The 15,728-nt window shown below is 39.1% G+C and overlaps 1 long non-coding RNA gene across 1 annotated transcript; it reads left to right on the top strand.

Annotated features, from left to right (window-relative positions):
* Positions 1 to 3,138: 3,138 nt before the first annotated feature.
* LOC120959995 (uncharacterized) lies at positions 3,139 to 4,286 on the top strand. Its single transcript, XR_007452020.1, has 4 exons — positions 3,139 to 3,278; positions 3,375 to 3,635; positions 3,838 to 4,086; positions 4,178 to 4,286. It is a non-coding gene; the product is annotated as an uncharacterized LOC120959995 (long non-coding RNA).
* Positions 4,287 to 15,728: the final 11,442 nt, after the last annotated feature.

Genomic DNA, 15,728 nt, shown 5'->3' with positions numbered 1-15,728 from the left:
CAAACCATGCTTACGCTGGATGCGGCAAATCTAGGGGATCAGAATCTTTTCTCAACAATCCATGATGCACACTTAAATTTCGAACCGGCTCATTTTCACTATTATTTTCACTATTTTCAACAATATACGCATTAATTATGATGATAACCCGGCAGGCAATTGACGTTTCATACTAGGGCGAGGGGTGTTGAAACGCATGGAAAAGCAGGAAGAAACACGGACGAGCGCTGATGAACTGCAACTGTGTGCGTGCAACAGCACCGAACGGCATGTGGCGACGTACAGTGTGTGGATGTGTGTGTGTTATTTTAGGCAGCGAAGATGGATCGAGGTTATGTTTACAAAGTGAAAGAGTTTGATACAGAAGCGTCTTCGTGATAAACATGTATTTTAGTTGCATAATTTCAGTGTTAAAGTTTGTAATGTGAACTTAAAAGTTATGACCATAGGTGCTATTCACTTGTGTGCTGTTGGCGAATATTGAAGCGTTGAAATATTGAAGCTTCATATGTTTGTTTGTTGTGCTTAGTGTGAAGCAAAAATGTGTGCTAAAGTGTTATAAATTAGAAATATGTATACGTATCCGTCTAATGTTCGGTTGTACCTATCTAATTTTCCATATTTTTGGGTGTCCTTATCCTTTACCAGGAGAAAACTATAGATGGAGGTTAGATACGTGCAGCTATTTGCCTCCGCAGGAAGGTATGTTAATTAAAGTTGTTGTATTTGTAATTTTTCATTACGCTGCAATTAAATAACTTATCGGATAAAATTTGCCGTTTAACATTATGAATAATCGATGTTATCAGTGTTCTTCAGAAGTGTTCCAAGCTGTCCGAAGACACACAAATCCGCAATCCACAATCCAAGCACACAAATCCGATTCACCTCGTATGCACCCAGCGGATTTCATGCGAAGGATATTGGAAAGCCATCAAAGAAGTGGGCATGATGGTAAGGAAACTTTGATTCTTTTTACTTTTAGATTTCTTATCCTTATTTTTGTTTACAACAACCTGAGATCGTCGGTGCGGGCCTTATGGGAACTGCGCGGTCAGAGCAACAACCGGATGAGCATTTCGTTTCAGGTGGAAATTATGTTAAGTTTGTGAATTGTGCCATTGTGCCACACTAAATAAATTTATTTTTATTTATTCCTTCTATGGCAGCTTGTTTTAACATTTCCCTGCATGTTTACTCTTGCCGGTGCATGTGTCAGTTTTCTTTTAAAATATTCTTTATCATATTCTATATCTACGTCTATTCCCACGTGGTTTGTGGCGATAGACTGCACTGTATTTGGGTAGCTACTAAAAGCTATTTTTGCCTGACGATCCTTCCCAGCTACACCGTGCAAGAAAAGTCCCATCAAACAACACGTCTAAAGCCGCATGCATCCTGTTGTTGGCATCCTGGCGGCTGCTATCTGCATCTATTATTTAAGTATAACTGCAAAATGTAAAATCATCTCCAGCTATTTTTGCTTCAAATGCATCAAACTTTTGTTTATTTTCGATTTTTTCTATTGCTAAACTCTGCGCATTTCTTCTTATACCCTTCATAGGATTCAGTATTGTGGACTGCTAATTTAAAATAACCATAATCTGTGCGCTGCGTGCATCTATTTTCATTAACAGCATCCGACAACGAAGGCAGCAGCTTCCAGAATGCTCTGTAGAAGTAATTGAAAGGACTGCTTGATTTGCTCCTGCTGCAGCCTGGTGTTCATCGTCGGTGATCATCATTATTGGTGATGAAGGCAGCACAGGTTCGTACACCGGAAACGTAGCAGAACTCGTTGACGGTTTCTGATCATTTTTCCTGGTTATATTTTTAGGCAAATTTATCACAACAGGACCAGTTGCTCGTTCAGTCGTTATGTACGATGTACCGGTGCTTGTCGATGGCACTTGGTTACCACCATCAACTATCTTGCCTGGCGGACGGATCTGGCTAGGAACACAGGTAAAAAATTGCTCAGATATAGCAGTACTCGTTGATGGTTTTTGAACATTAACGCTGATCATTTTGGCTGGTGTACGGCTCACAATACAAACAGATCCTCTAGCAGCCGCTATCACCGATGCAGAAGCACTGGTGGGTAATTGTTGTCTTACAACAGCGGACATCATACCACGCTGATTCTTCGGAGCATGAACTTCGACAAGCGATGCAATCGATGGTACTGCAGATCCCGCCAATGCCTGTTGTCTACCGATCTTCATGCCTGATTCCTGCGGTAGAGCATCAGCAACCGGTACCACTGATGGCGCAGCAGTACTAATTGACGGTTGCTGTCCATGTTGCTGGCCAAACGGACGGAATGGTACAGGAACACCAGGTAATGTTGACCGATGATGATTACCATCACCGGCATTCGAGACCAGCGCTGACACTTCATCCGTTACCTTCAGCTGTTCAACAACACGGACTGGCATTCTTTGTTGACTCGCGCTGAACGGCCACTGAAACCACCGAAGGCACTGCACTTGTTGTCGGAAGTTGTCCAACAACACGCACCGGCAATTCGGGAGGGCGGATAGCACGAGGAATGGCAACCGGAACCATCGATGGCACTGCATTTGTCGTCGGAATTTGTCCAACAACACGGACTGGTACATCTGACTGACGAAGCTACTTATCACATACACGCATTTTATGTCCCCATTCTTGGTGTTTCCGGGTTACTCGCCATCGCGCTGTAGTCGGATCATACTGCACCTGTCCTGCTTCGATTAATGTCTCCCCAAAGACAAAATTAGAGCACGCGTTCCTATTCCTCATCCTCCGGCACCGTCTGGAGAATGTGGGAGTCACTGCTCTATAAAAACCACCGGACTACCACAAACTGGAAACAGTGGAAAACCCCGTGGGTCACCGGCCATCGTGCTAAATTGAAGCAAAGTTGAAGTAAGTCTGACAGTATCTAAAGTAATAGAAAGACAGTTTGATAAACTGGTTAACAATGTTTATTTTTCATTTCAGCTAATATACCGTGCGAAAAAGCAAAATAAATATTTCATTTCAATGTTTATTAAGCTACACCAACATTATATTTTTCATCTAAAATGTTTTTGATGTGTTTTTTCTCATCGCGTTTAGGCGTCGTGTATCAGATCGCAACTGCAAATGATTTCGTCGTCTGAGACGGACTGTTATGGAGGTACAAAATCTTCAGTGATGCGTTCACGCATCTACGAGCCGGTAATTGGCGGTATCCAGATCATCGTCGTACTGTTAGCTTACCTAAGCTACCGAAATTAGCGACAGTGTAAAATGTAAGTGAAAGACAAATTGACGATATAATTAAAATTAATGGTTTACATGGATTGCGCTCCACTAACAATATTTTTCTGTTATATTGTCTATTTCAGCTGTGCTGTGAGACCTACAGTTGCCTCTCACAACCGTCCGGAAGTCGCAGTGATTTGGTAACATCAAGTGCATCACCACCGCACGAAGCGCAGCATATTGACGCAAGCCCAAGCGGACAGCAACCACCTGCAGCAAACGTACGCTGAACGAATGGTCGTGGTAGACGCGTTAGGATTGCAAGGCGATACTTGCGCTCTGAAACAGATGTTTGGGCCACAGAGGTGACGTTCCGAGATTGTAAAAACATGTCGGGCCCACAGGTACGCAACAACCGCGCCCAAATCTATGGCATAGTATTGGGTGTTAGCTCGTCCGCTAGCACCGGTTACACTGGTGCGGGTAGGAAGCGTGCAAATGAAAAAATCTGTAAAAATGTCCCCCTTTTTCCTTTATACATACAAGAAACGATCACGAACGATCAGCATGAAATGCACTTGAATGATATTATTCTTCTTTCTTTAGTTTCAGATAAGCCGTTCTCATCAATGCCATACCATGTACGGTCGGCTAGTTACACTTCATCACGAAGGACAATCACATCTGGGTCACGGAATGCTGCCAAAACGATGAAGCTGGTTTAGTCCTCGATGACGACGCAACTCCTGCACGTTCGTCGTCATACTATCATTTCAACTGGAGGCATGTTTGTTTAGGCGGCTACAACAAATTGTTTGAACATGTTCAAAACAACATGGCTTCTCACAATTACTGGTAATGTATTGCATTCTCTACGCTTTATTTATATGAAACGCAAATAACTTTGTTTACTTATTCTATATTTTATTTTTTTATTTAATTACAGGTGAATGCTGGAAATCTCCGTGATAGCCATTTTCGTGCGCTGAATTAGGTTTGTATGAAAAATAGTGTATTTTTAGAATATTTAATTATCGATAAAATAACGGTCGATTTGAAAATTAGCTGTGTTGATATACAACCCGAATGAAAGAAATACACGGATAAACGAATGTAAACAATACACGAAAGAACGGGAGGTCCGTTTCATCCGTACCCCCCCACGCCCAATCATGTCTTCCGTTGAGCGCCTGAGCCATGCACGGTTGGGCGCCCGTTTCTCCTCCTCCGGCGCCGTCAGTTTAGCTGTCAATTGCCTGCCGGGAAGTTCTATCGCTTCAGTTTGTTTATAAACGCTCTGTCTCAATGCTTGCTTCTCCCCAAATGATAATCGGACAGCATCTCACTATAGGGAGCAAAGTGGGTTTATTATACAGGTGGGCTTATCCCAAACAACGGCTGTCAACGTGCTGTAGAAAAATGAAAACGAAATGACAGGAGGGGATTCGATCATTTGTTGATGTATGCGTGAGAATTCCAACCCGACAGACAAAGAGAGCGAAATTTACAGGCGAGGGGCATGTAGAAACAGGGGGAAGGGGTTCGGTCGAAGTTGAATTGTCCGCCATAGTCGAGCCGCAGTGATTTTTTTCCGAATTGAGAGTGAGCGCGCGCAGCGCTCTCTCGTATGCCTTCAAATTACACGGGGCGCTCTCGCGATACAAAACAGCTGATCAGCTGATACCCCCTCCCTCTCGTTTCTTTCCTCTCGCGCTGCGCTGGATGCGCGGATCAGCTGTTCTTGCTCTCTCCCGTTTCTTTCGGTTTGCGCTGCGCTGTTGCCGCACTTGCGCGCTGCGCTGAACACCCCCTAGCGCGCGTTTGTTTTGGTGTGCGCTGCGCTGTTGCCGCACTTTGCAATATTTCTTTTCCGTGGTGTGCGTGAAAGATCGCTAAACTACATTTGTATGTGTATCATCGCGTGCGCCGGTTTATTTCGACTGTCAATTCACATTTGTTTGCATTTCGGTACCGACAACATCGTATAGTGCGTAGATCCTGAAAATAGTTAAAAGTTTGAGTTAAAATAACAGCAAGTGATTTGTAAGTTAATATGTGAAGTACAAAAGTGTGATTACCTTTTATTATTTGTATTTGTCATTCTTTATTTCAGTCCGCATTCGTTACAGTTTGTTTGTTTCGACGAGTTAAGCAATCGAGCTTGTGAAGAAAAACGAACAATGTGAGTTATGTGACATGTAAAAACAACTATTATTAAGAACCATAAGATGAAGTGGATTTTAATTTACCTTTTCAAATTGCAGATGTCGACGCCGGCTAAACACGCGCGCCTTATGGTAACGGAGACTAAACAAGGTGCGCAAAGTCCAATCCATTTAATGTCGGCCTTGGATATCCTTGCCACGCAAGCAACGCTCAGGTCCCATCTGTCTAATACGGCTATGAATGATCTACCACCGTTGGAACAGGTTGCAGTGCTGCCCGTGCAAGATGCGTCCGCGCCTAGTTCGAGTGTTGCTTCGTGTAGCAAAGATCAAATCCACATTCCATCGGCCGCAGAATTGACACATGGCCCCGGTAAAGCAGTTCGACTGTTTAAAACGTCGGAACATATTCCTACGCATGCTATTACCCGTCGTCCAGGAAAAAAGAACTACCGGGCCGATATTGAGGCAAATAGTGGTACGACGGAACAATATCCGACCTCGACTGGTGACGCAGAGGGAGCACTTACAACAGGGCTTACCACATCCTGCCTTTCTGGTCCTGGTTTCTGGATGATGCAATGTGTTGAACCGTTGACCTCGCCAGCATCATACACAGCAGTATCGTCAAACATTGAAGAATTTTCTTTCGTAGAAAGTTTTCCTGACGCCACGACGATTTGTGTAGAGCCGACCGCGTCGACAGTTTTAAATACCAATCCACAACCATCCTCGTCCAAAGCACCTGAGCAAAGTTTACCGGATATTGCCACGCTGGCAGCTAGCCTTCCTCGTGGCACGATTTTAAGGTGTTTAAATCCGTCCACGTCGACAGCTTCAACATTAGCCGCATCTGTAGGGGATTCCTCGCTGCATCCAACGTCGAGCGGTTCTACAAGAGTGTTGTCAAATCCGTTGAAAAAAACTACGTGTCCGGTGATGATATTATCGGATGAGATTTTGCCGCCGAATTCCGCATTGATTTCAAGTATAGAGTCCCGAGAAGCCATAGAAACAAATCAAGTAACTTCACTTAACCACATGCACCAGATTAATGACAGTGATTCAGTAAACCAGACCTCCAAAGGACATACATGTTGCGAGGAGTGTCGTGTTGAAAAAAAAAAAAGAAAAAGCACAAAGTGATCAAGCTTTCGTGATGATAACCGAAATTTTTAATATCGTGAAACCGATGGAAAAAATTCGGCTAAATGCATTTTCTCTTCATTTAGAGAAAATAAGAAATTTGGAAATGTTGGAACAAATGGAAGAAAAGTTACAATCAGACGCTACATATTTCTATGCAGTAGTGCAACGCATTGATGCCGAAATTATTTCTCAACTTGCCAGACATAGATTGCACTATGCAATAGACATACTTTTCGATAAAAAGTTTTTTGCAAAATTCAGCTGGTCTGGAAGGATTAATGTTGTTGCTAAGTTACAGTTTAGCAGATATGTAAATATTTTGCGCTTGTTTCAGGCTGTGGCAACAAACCATATTGGTGTCGAAGTAGAATTGGAATATGTTGAGAAAATAATTCAACAAAAACTTAAACATGCTAGTGAAAGAAGCGAATATGACGAATCAAAATCAACAACACCTCATTACCATCCTCGCGAATGAACTTTTTTTTTATAAAACAAACTGTGATGTACATAGTATACTAGAATTACAATTAGTATGATAAGGTGCAACAAATAAAACGAACTGTGATGTACATAGTATATTAGAATTACAATTAGTATGATAAGGTGCAACAAATAAAACGAACTGTGATGTACATAGTATATTAAAATTACAATTGGTACAATAAGCTGCAATGAATGAAAAGAACTGTGATGTACATAGTATACTAGAATTACAATAAGTATGATAAGGTGCAACAAATAAAACGAACTGTGATGTAAATATAAAAATATCTTTTTAAAATTTTAAATTTTTATTGTCCGCGCAGGACTTTGCGCCAAAATATAATTTAAATATCTTTTAAATCATTTCATCCAAATGATAAAAAGGCTGTATGCTAAATATTTCTCCTTTGAAACGAGAAGGAACATAATATTTCTCCCCGGTAGGATAAGTTTTATTAAAGTAAAATAGCTGTGCACCTGTGATGGAGGCTGGTTTACTTGATTGACCACATGAATTATAATTAACGGGTACATGTTACTTTTTAGAAATAAAATTATCTGAAAACACTATACTAGTTCATTTATTCTTATCACAATGCGTTTGAAAAATCCTTGCATTTTCTTATGAGATAAATAGAAAACAATTTCCTGAATAAAAAAAAATAAATTAATTTAAAAAAATTAAAAACAAGTAAATACAACACAAGTTATGGGTTTATTCACCGTTGTATAATATAACATTTTAATTTGTTGAAATGTTTTATAATTAAGTATGAAGCATAGGTACTAATACTATTCTGCTATCACTAACATTATTGGCTACCATTTTAAATTTTATATCTGATATTAAAAATACCATTTCTTCTGTGGAAAGATCGCACATATTCGCTTCATATATATCTATCATCCACTTAGAGGAGTGGTATGTGGTAGTTTCATCTATTTCACTAAAAGCTTTTCCGCTTATGTAAATAACTGATCCTTCCACTTTGGCACTGCAATATTGAACAATATAATCATCGTGAGTTAAAAACCAATTTGTTTGTTTACTGGGATATAGAGTAATAATCGAGCTGACGTGCACAACTACCCCATTACTTTTTGATTCAATGTAAGGAAACGGTGAATTCTCACTGCTTGATGAACGTGTTGGAATCTGTTCTGAAATCCTGTTTGCTGTCTGTACTAAAACTTTATGCCCATTTCGTAGGGTTTTACCGATATCCTGTAATTTAGCTTCATAGCGATACGAAGAAAATTTAACAAGAGGTCCAAATTTCTGCACATCTTCGTAAACATGCAATAAATTATGCACATTGCTGGTGATACGATGCTGCCCGTAAATTGTTGCATACTGTGCAACAAACTGTTTAAGCATCAAATGTGCAGCTGGCCAATGCTCTCTGTAGCATTCGAAAGAGAATAGTCTAATCGCACAAAAGTATAGCATGAAATGTTCATACTGTTCTTTAGTTAACACCTCTTTCAACACTATGAAACTGGCATAGTTCAAAAACATATTAAATTCACTGGCTTTCCAAAAACCAGTATCTTCAATACTACGCAATTTGCGGTGAAATTCTAAAGGAATTTCCACCTTGTCAAGAATGTTATTGATTCTATTTAATGTATCTTGACTCCATTTAGGACCTCCACCTAACTTGCCGGATTTCCAACCAGTAATTGACGTTCGTGTTACTCCAAAGTCAATCAGGTGCAACAGATCAGCAATAATTACATTCTTTATGATATCGAAGTGGAGAAGACGAATAAGTTGCGTTGTTTCCCTGTGATGTTCACCGTACTTGGAGTTCTCAAAATCATTGTGCGTTATCGGCGGTGCGTCTATGTCGAGAAAACGCATCACTTTTGCAGTTTTGTCAAATTTACCTTCAACGGTACATTTCTGGCATCCATTTTTGTGATTGAAGTAGGCTACTCCTAAAAGTAAAAGAAAAAAAATCAATATTAGATACAATAAGCACATGTTAATATTTTGTAATACCAAAATTATAAAAAAAATTATATGTCATGATTTTTACATGTTTTGCGCAACCTACCTTTTATAAATGCTCGCGCAGGTGAGTCAGCGATGATAGCCCAAACACGTATTGTTATCAGTTTATTGGCTATTTGAATGCCTTTCTCCATCAATTCGTTGAGTTCATTTACTAAAGGGTCAAGGTATTCCTTTAGGTTTGCAGGTTTTGATTGCCCCAAAAAATTTCCAACCATTAATACTGGAACCTCGGGTAACTTTTCAATGCTCATTAGTATTGGCCAAAACTGCTTACGAGAGCTTTTGTGTAACGGCAGGCCATCCATAGAGAAATTAAATGAAAATTTATTTACTCTTGGCTGGACATTTCCAAATTGTTTCAACAGAGCTGCTTTTATTCCTGGATACCAAAATTCTCCTCCAGCTATTTGCTGTATTTCCCTTCCACATTGCTTCGTTCTTAGCAGTGTTCGCGCATCTTTGGGTAACTTGTAACTGGTTGTATCCCGTAATATTTCTAACAATCCGTTGAGAGCCGAATGCGTTTGGTATGTTTTCAATGCCCAATTTCGGAGTCGTTCCACCATCGCCTCACTATTAGTTGGTGCCGTTTGCTGTGAACTATCGGAGGCTGTCTCTAGTATGTTTTCGGTGTCATCAATGCTTTCATAATTTTCTACATTGTCACACTCTTCAAAATTGATCCAATCACTAATGTATTCTGCTTCGACGATCCGTTCTTCTTCAATTGTCTGTTCTTCTGGGTAGCCGATAAATTCTTCATATTCACTTGATAACGGCATGTTTGAAGCACAAGGGATCTCTTCATCCGAAGATGCCACATTTATGCTATGTAGGTCAGATGTGCTAGTTTCGCACAAGGATTCGGCATCGTATCGGTTGTTGATTTTTTTATGATTCTATACATCGAACCTGTTTCCCGCATCTTTTTGTCGGAACTTGTTTCACGCATCCTTTTTTCCGCACTTGTTCCACGTTTTCTTTTTTCACATTCACGATTTTCACAAATCTCAACTTCACAATTCTCAGTCTCACGATTCTCCATTGTTTTAATATTGGTAACACACAATTTACGTAAGTTCACAAAAAAGGTGTATTTGTCTGACAAATCACTATTTAACTATATAACAGACTTTTGAATGAATGCGACTGTTAAAGTCCTTATGAGGTGACTGCCCGAATGCAATTGACAGAATAATACGGACGTCACACGAGGCGGAAACTCAAAAAGGTTACGCTTGATTTGTATGGGAGAGCGTAAACTTCCTGTCAAAAGATTTCAGGGTTGTATGGCTGAATTCCAGTTTACGCCAAAGTTTACGCTTCGTGTGACGTCCGTATAACAGTATGTGTTTATTTTTATAAGCACGATAAAGGTAACAAAATGATTCGCCAATACTTTGAGTAGTAGGTAATAGGTAGTATTTATTTTTAAAGAACAGGTAAGGATACACAAATATCCAACCTTCGCAAGGGGCACGGTGTTTTTATTCTAGGTAAATATTTTAAAACAATACTACTATACTTTTAATAACAGGTATAACCGGGGTACAAGTTACACCATTTTAACAAAAACATCTACAGTGGCCGGCAGAATAAAGTGGCCACTACTTACAATTTTACACTTTTTACATTTTTTCCGTGAAAAATGAAGTTATTGTACTGCTTTATTTTTTGAAACATTGTTCGTGATATGCTTAAGAATGCGCAGTACCATAGCATGACAAAAATGAGAAGTTTGCTTCAAGAAATAATATTTTTTCCAAAATTGATCAAAATCACTGTGCCAAAATAAAGTGCCCACTTTATTCATTCTACAGAAAATATTATTTTGAACAAATATAACACCAAACTTATAATTTGTATGCGTTCCTCTCGCATTCTTTACATGTTCGATGATCTTTGCCATAATTTATTTTGCTTTTATCTGTACATATTTGGCATTGGTTCTTCCTAAAAGTATTTCAGAGCTTTAACATATTTTGTTTTTCTTAATCACGTCATTTTCACTACATTTGCATTAAAATTTGCACACTAAATCGCGATTGAATTAAAATTAAGAATAACTGGGAGCCATTAAAAAAAATTATTCGATTTGATTGAAAAAATAACATAAAAAATTCTTCGTGCTTAACTTGAGTCGTCTTCCTGTTGTAACATCAATTTATTTACTAACTCCCTATTTTTCACAGAAAACAGATAAATTCACATAGGATGCTTGTATAGGTATTAGCTTTCATTATGCCGTCGATTCAAACCATGCTCCCCACTTCTCGTATAGAAATCCCCTCCATGGTCATCACATTGCACTCTTCATACATATTGGTTTGTTGGATCGCGTCTACTTATTTTTGAACATCAGTTCTAATTTGGACTCATCTGTCCAAATACCAGTTTTTCATCGATCTAACGATATATCAGCATGTTCTTGATCATATTAAAGCCAATTGGCTTTGTTAGTCTTGCTGTAGCTCGGGCGAGGAACTTGAAGGACGCTACATCTAACGGGCAGTAAATTACGAAAATTGCAATGTGATAGCTAGGGGGTGTTTCTCTTTAGGAGTAGCAGGAAAACTGGTGTGAATCAAAAGTACAACGATGGCTGATACCTTTTTTAACATTCTTCATCACTACTTTGGGATATTTCTTTTAAAAAAATAGGGTTTGAAAACTAAAAACATGTTCCTACAGGCTAACATCTCAACACACACAATCAATACAAAAATCATTTCTCAACTAGTATCGTATAAAATACCTTGCATGTCCTCCATGAAGTCTAAATTTTGGTTCCATCGAGAATTTGTGGCACATTCTATGTGCGAAGGTGGATAAGACTGGTGTCACACACATATAAATTTAAATTTAAAGCTCTTAATAACGCTTGAGAAGAACCAGATGCAAAAACTAGATGCAGAACTAGATAAACCTTTAAAAATTAGAAAAAAATACGCCAACGATCCTTGAACATGTGAAGAATGCGAGAGGAACGCGTTTAAATTATAAGTTTGCTGTTATATTTGTTCAAAATAATATTTTCTGTAGAATGAATAAAGCGGGTACTTTATTTTGGCACAGTGATTTTGATCAATTTTGGAAAAAATATTATTTCTTGAAGCAAACTTCTCATTTTTGTCATGCTATGGTACTGCGCATTCTTAAGCATATCACGAACAATGTTTCAAAAAATAAAGCAGTACAATAACTTCATTTTTCACGGAAAAAATGTAAAAAGTGTAAAATTGTAAGTAGTGGCCACTTTATTCTGCCGGCCACTGTAATGGTCGAGTCACTAGAAACACACCTGAAATATTTTTGGAAGTTGCAAGGTGCAACAAATAAAAAACAACTATGCACGATTCCACACTTATTTTCTTACCTGTAGTTCACAAACACTGCACATTTACAACGTTTTTGCGCACTCTTTAAAACACTTCACACCTTTCATAATTAATTGGAGAACTTTACAACGTTTTAAAAACAAAAATTTCACGCAGACGCTAGTGGATTAAACGCAGCAAATTTTACAAGTGTCAACCTGGCTGCGTCGCTAAAAATATACTCACGGTAGTTAGAGTGAGAAGCCTACGGGTGCTTTGATCATAAGTTGTAAAAGCGAGACAGGGCAACGCGCAAGCAGCCGGCGAGAAAACCAAACTGAGCGCGCTGGCTAAAAGTGAACGCACACATTCACACATGTGTAATTGTGTGAGTGCAAAAACTGTGTAGAAAGCAAAACACGCTCTCGCCTCCGAGCAATTCCTCGTATTTCCAGCCGTCTCCCCCTGCTTCTGCATGCCCCTCGCCTGAAAGACGCACACTTTTACATTCTCTTTGCTAGTAGGGAATGGCTGTTTTGGTTGATGTGTCGTAGTGTAGGTGAAAAACTACGTATCACAATCGAATCCCCTCCTGTCATTCGTTCGTCCAATATGGCCTTCCCGCCAAACCTATAAGCCCACCTAGTCCCTATACCCACTTTGATAGGGAGCCCGATGACTGCTTGACGTTTCCATACTGAGACGCTGCCTTTGGCTGCCTCCCCCATACTGAGCGAGCATTGTCTTTCTCATCGCCATGGTGAGCTGCAGAGGTTTGTATGGTGAGCATTCTGGCTAGCGCCAAATTTTCTCATGAGACGATCTGCTCAGAAAACTTTTTTTCTTTACTGAAATTTTTTTAACTGAAGTTTCAGTAATCCTTTCAGTAAAAATAATGTTTACTGAATCATTCAGTTATGTCCGGTGCTCACCAAAATGACAGCTCGTTTACTGTAATCTCAGTAAAGCCATTCTCATATTACTGATTTTTCAGTAGTTGGTAGCGATTAAAAAATGACGATATACTTATTTTAAATTGAGTTTTTATTGATGCGCAGATATTGCCAGTCCCTCAGTTCATATTCATACATGTTATGTGTTGTTTTATACAGTTTTTATACTGTATTTTGCCGCCGCAATTGTAGATGGTTCAGTAAGCGCTCATAGACACCACGCATTTTCAGCGAGCACAGTGGAATGTAGCAAACATTTTACACACCAGCACGGCTGCCAATTATTTGAGCAAGTGGGTACCGCATTGTTTTGTTTTGATGTTCTGATTGACAGGTCGATTAGACAGAATGAATTGCTGCATTTTCAGTACAGGCGTACCCCGAGTTACTACCCTCTTGAGTTACGACGATTCGCAGATACGACGATTTTGATTTTGACAGTTAAAAGTAGGTATTGAGACGAAATTGATACATATTTTTGAATTTCTGTGCAGATAACCGATACAAACATATTTCCTCAGAATCCACAACTCCCCCATCTTGAATATCTATATTATGTAAATGGCTTTTGGAGGAAAAATAATACATTATCGTATATTGTTTTAAATAAAATATACGATTTCATAGATTCCGACTCTTCAATTTCGGTTATAAACTTTATAATCACAGATATTCGACATAAGACAATTTCGACTTACGCCTTGCTTTGGGACATTTTTTCGGTCCCAACTTCAGTCGTATCTCGGGGGACACTTACTAATGAATTTTGTTGAATTTTGAAAACTGTCCCGGTCTGTCCACCATTTCCTCGCGCCCTTCTGATTCGATTGCTCATGATCAGACTGTGAAATTTTAAATATGGTAAGTTCATCCAAACTATACCTTTCCAGAACATAGTAAATTTTGACGTAATTAAATAAAAAAAAAAAATAATATGGTCATTTCAGCATACAACGCATAGCGGAATGCAGCTTACTTTTTGACAACGATTTTTTCCAAGTTTCATAAGATGTTCAAGTGCTATCGCTATGAGCTGAAATTTTATAGTGGGTCTGAGCAATAAACAAAATTGAACGGATTGAACGTAACGGATATTAACCACGCTTGCTTTAAATTGAGGTCCTTGGAGGGGATTAAACTATATGTTGAACCTTAGTTCTGGCTTTAAAAAGGTTTTTACAATTTTTCATTTGCCATTTAGTATCTTGCATACATTTGCTGGGACACTTAATTATATAATAAATCGGTGCAAATTTGAGATCAAGAAAAATCGAGCATTGGTCGAGCCCCCTGTCTAACAGCTTCCATGCAAGATTAGGTTGGTTAAAATCTCCCAGTATTAATAATCGATCGTGTGGGTGCGCTTCTCTGACGTTCCGAGCGGTTGAGCATAGAGCATTCATTATATGTGTGTTATTAGATTTATCTGGAGGTATGTATATGGCTCCAATAGTGTGCGCAGTGTTCATGTTTGTGAAACAAAAGAACACGGTTTCGATGGAAGGGTCAGAAGAGAACATTTGACTCACCCATTTGGATAATACTGCGATAATAATCATTATGTCTGTATCTATTCCTTTCCAGAATGTCATCCAACATTCCAGTATGTAATTATTAATTTATCTTGTGTATTCATTAGTTCGTAAAACAAAACCTACTTACTACCTCTTAAATTGCGATAATTTGTTGCTTTTTGGATTTGGACAAGCGTAATTTACAAAAAACTTCTCCTACAATAACTGTTAGTTCTGCGCTGTTGATAAGATCGTCCCTGTTTTGATTTGGTCTATTATTCTCTTTCTGGGTTGGAATTGTTCTATGATAGGAAGGGTTTGGCGCAAGAGTGGGAAACGTATTACCCTCAAATATGAAATACCTGGCTACTGTTAGTTTTGGGGTATCTTTTAATTAGTTTTGTTGGCCTTTTTGGACAACCCAAAAAAATTGCAGAGTGATTACCCTCACAGTTTGCGCATTTCAGCTTATGGCTGGGAAGTTGCCCGTTCTCACTGCATAACGATGCTGACAATGGACAGATTTTGGATTCGTGCTTACCTGCACATTTAATACAGGTGACGGGATGAAGACAATTTACGGCTCCTTGACCATATGATTGACATCTTTTGCACTGCATCGGCCCTTGTTTGTTAGAGTATAAGTTCCACTTTACTCTACAATGATCTAGTGCACTAATACAGCGCAATTTGGAGAAGTCAACGCTTTCCTTAGCGAAGTGTAGAAGGTAAAGCGCATGTTCATCATATGTTTTGTTGCGATTTGCCAACTTCTTCACCGTAACTGGTTTGATATCCTCTTCATCAAGTATTTTCATGAGATCTTCCATAGGCATATCGTAAAGCCCGCTCAACACTACTTTAGTGGTACGATCTTCGATCAGCTGATAAGA

The sequence above is a fragment of the Anopheles coluzzii genome, chromosome 2 (genome assembly GCF_943734685.1).
Source record: "Anopheles coluzzii chromosome 2, AcolN3, whole genome shotgun sequence".
Classification (NCBI taxonomy): Eukaryota; Metazoa; Arthropoda; class Insecta; order Diptera; family Culicidae; genus Anopheles; species Anopheles coluzzii.
The sequence above is the reverse complement of the archived record's forward strand: the minus strand, read 5'-3'. Positions and strand labels throughout refer to the sequence as shown.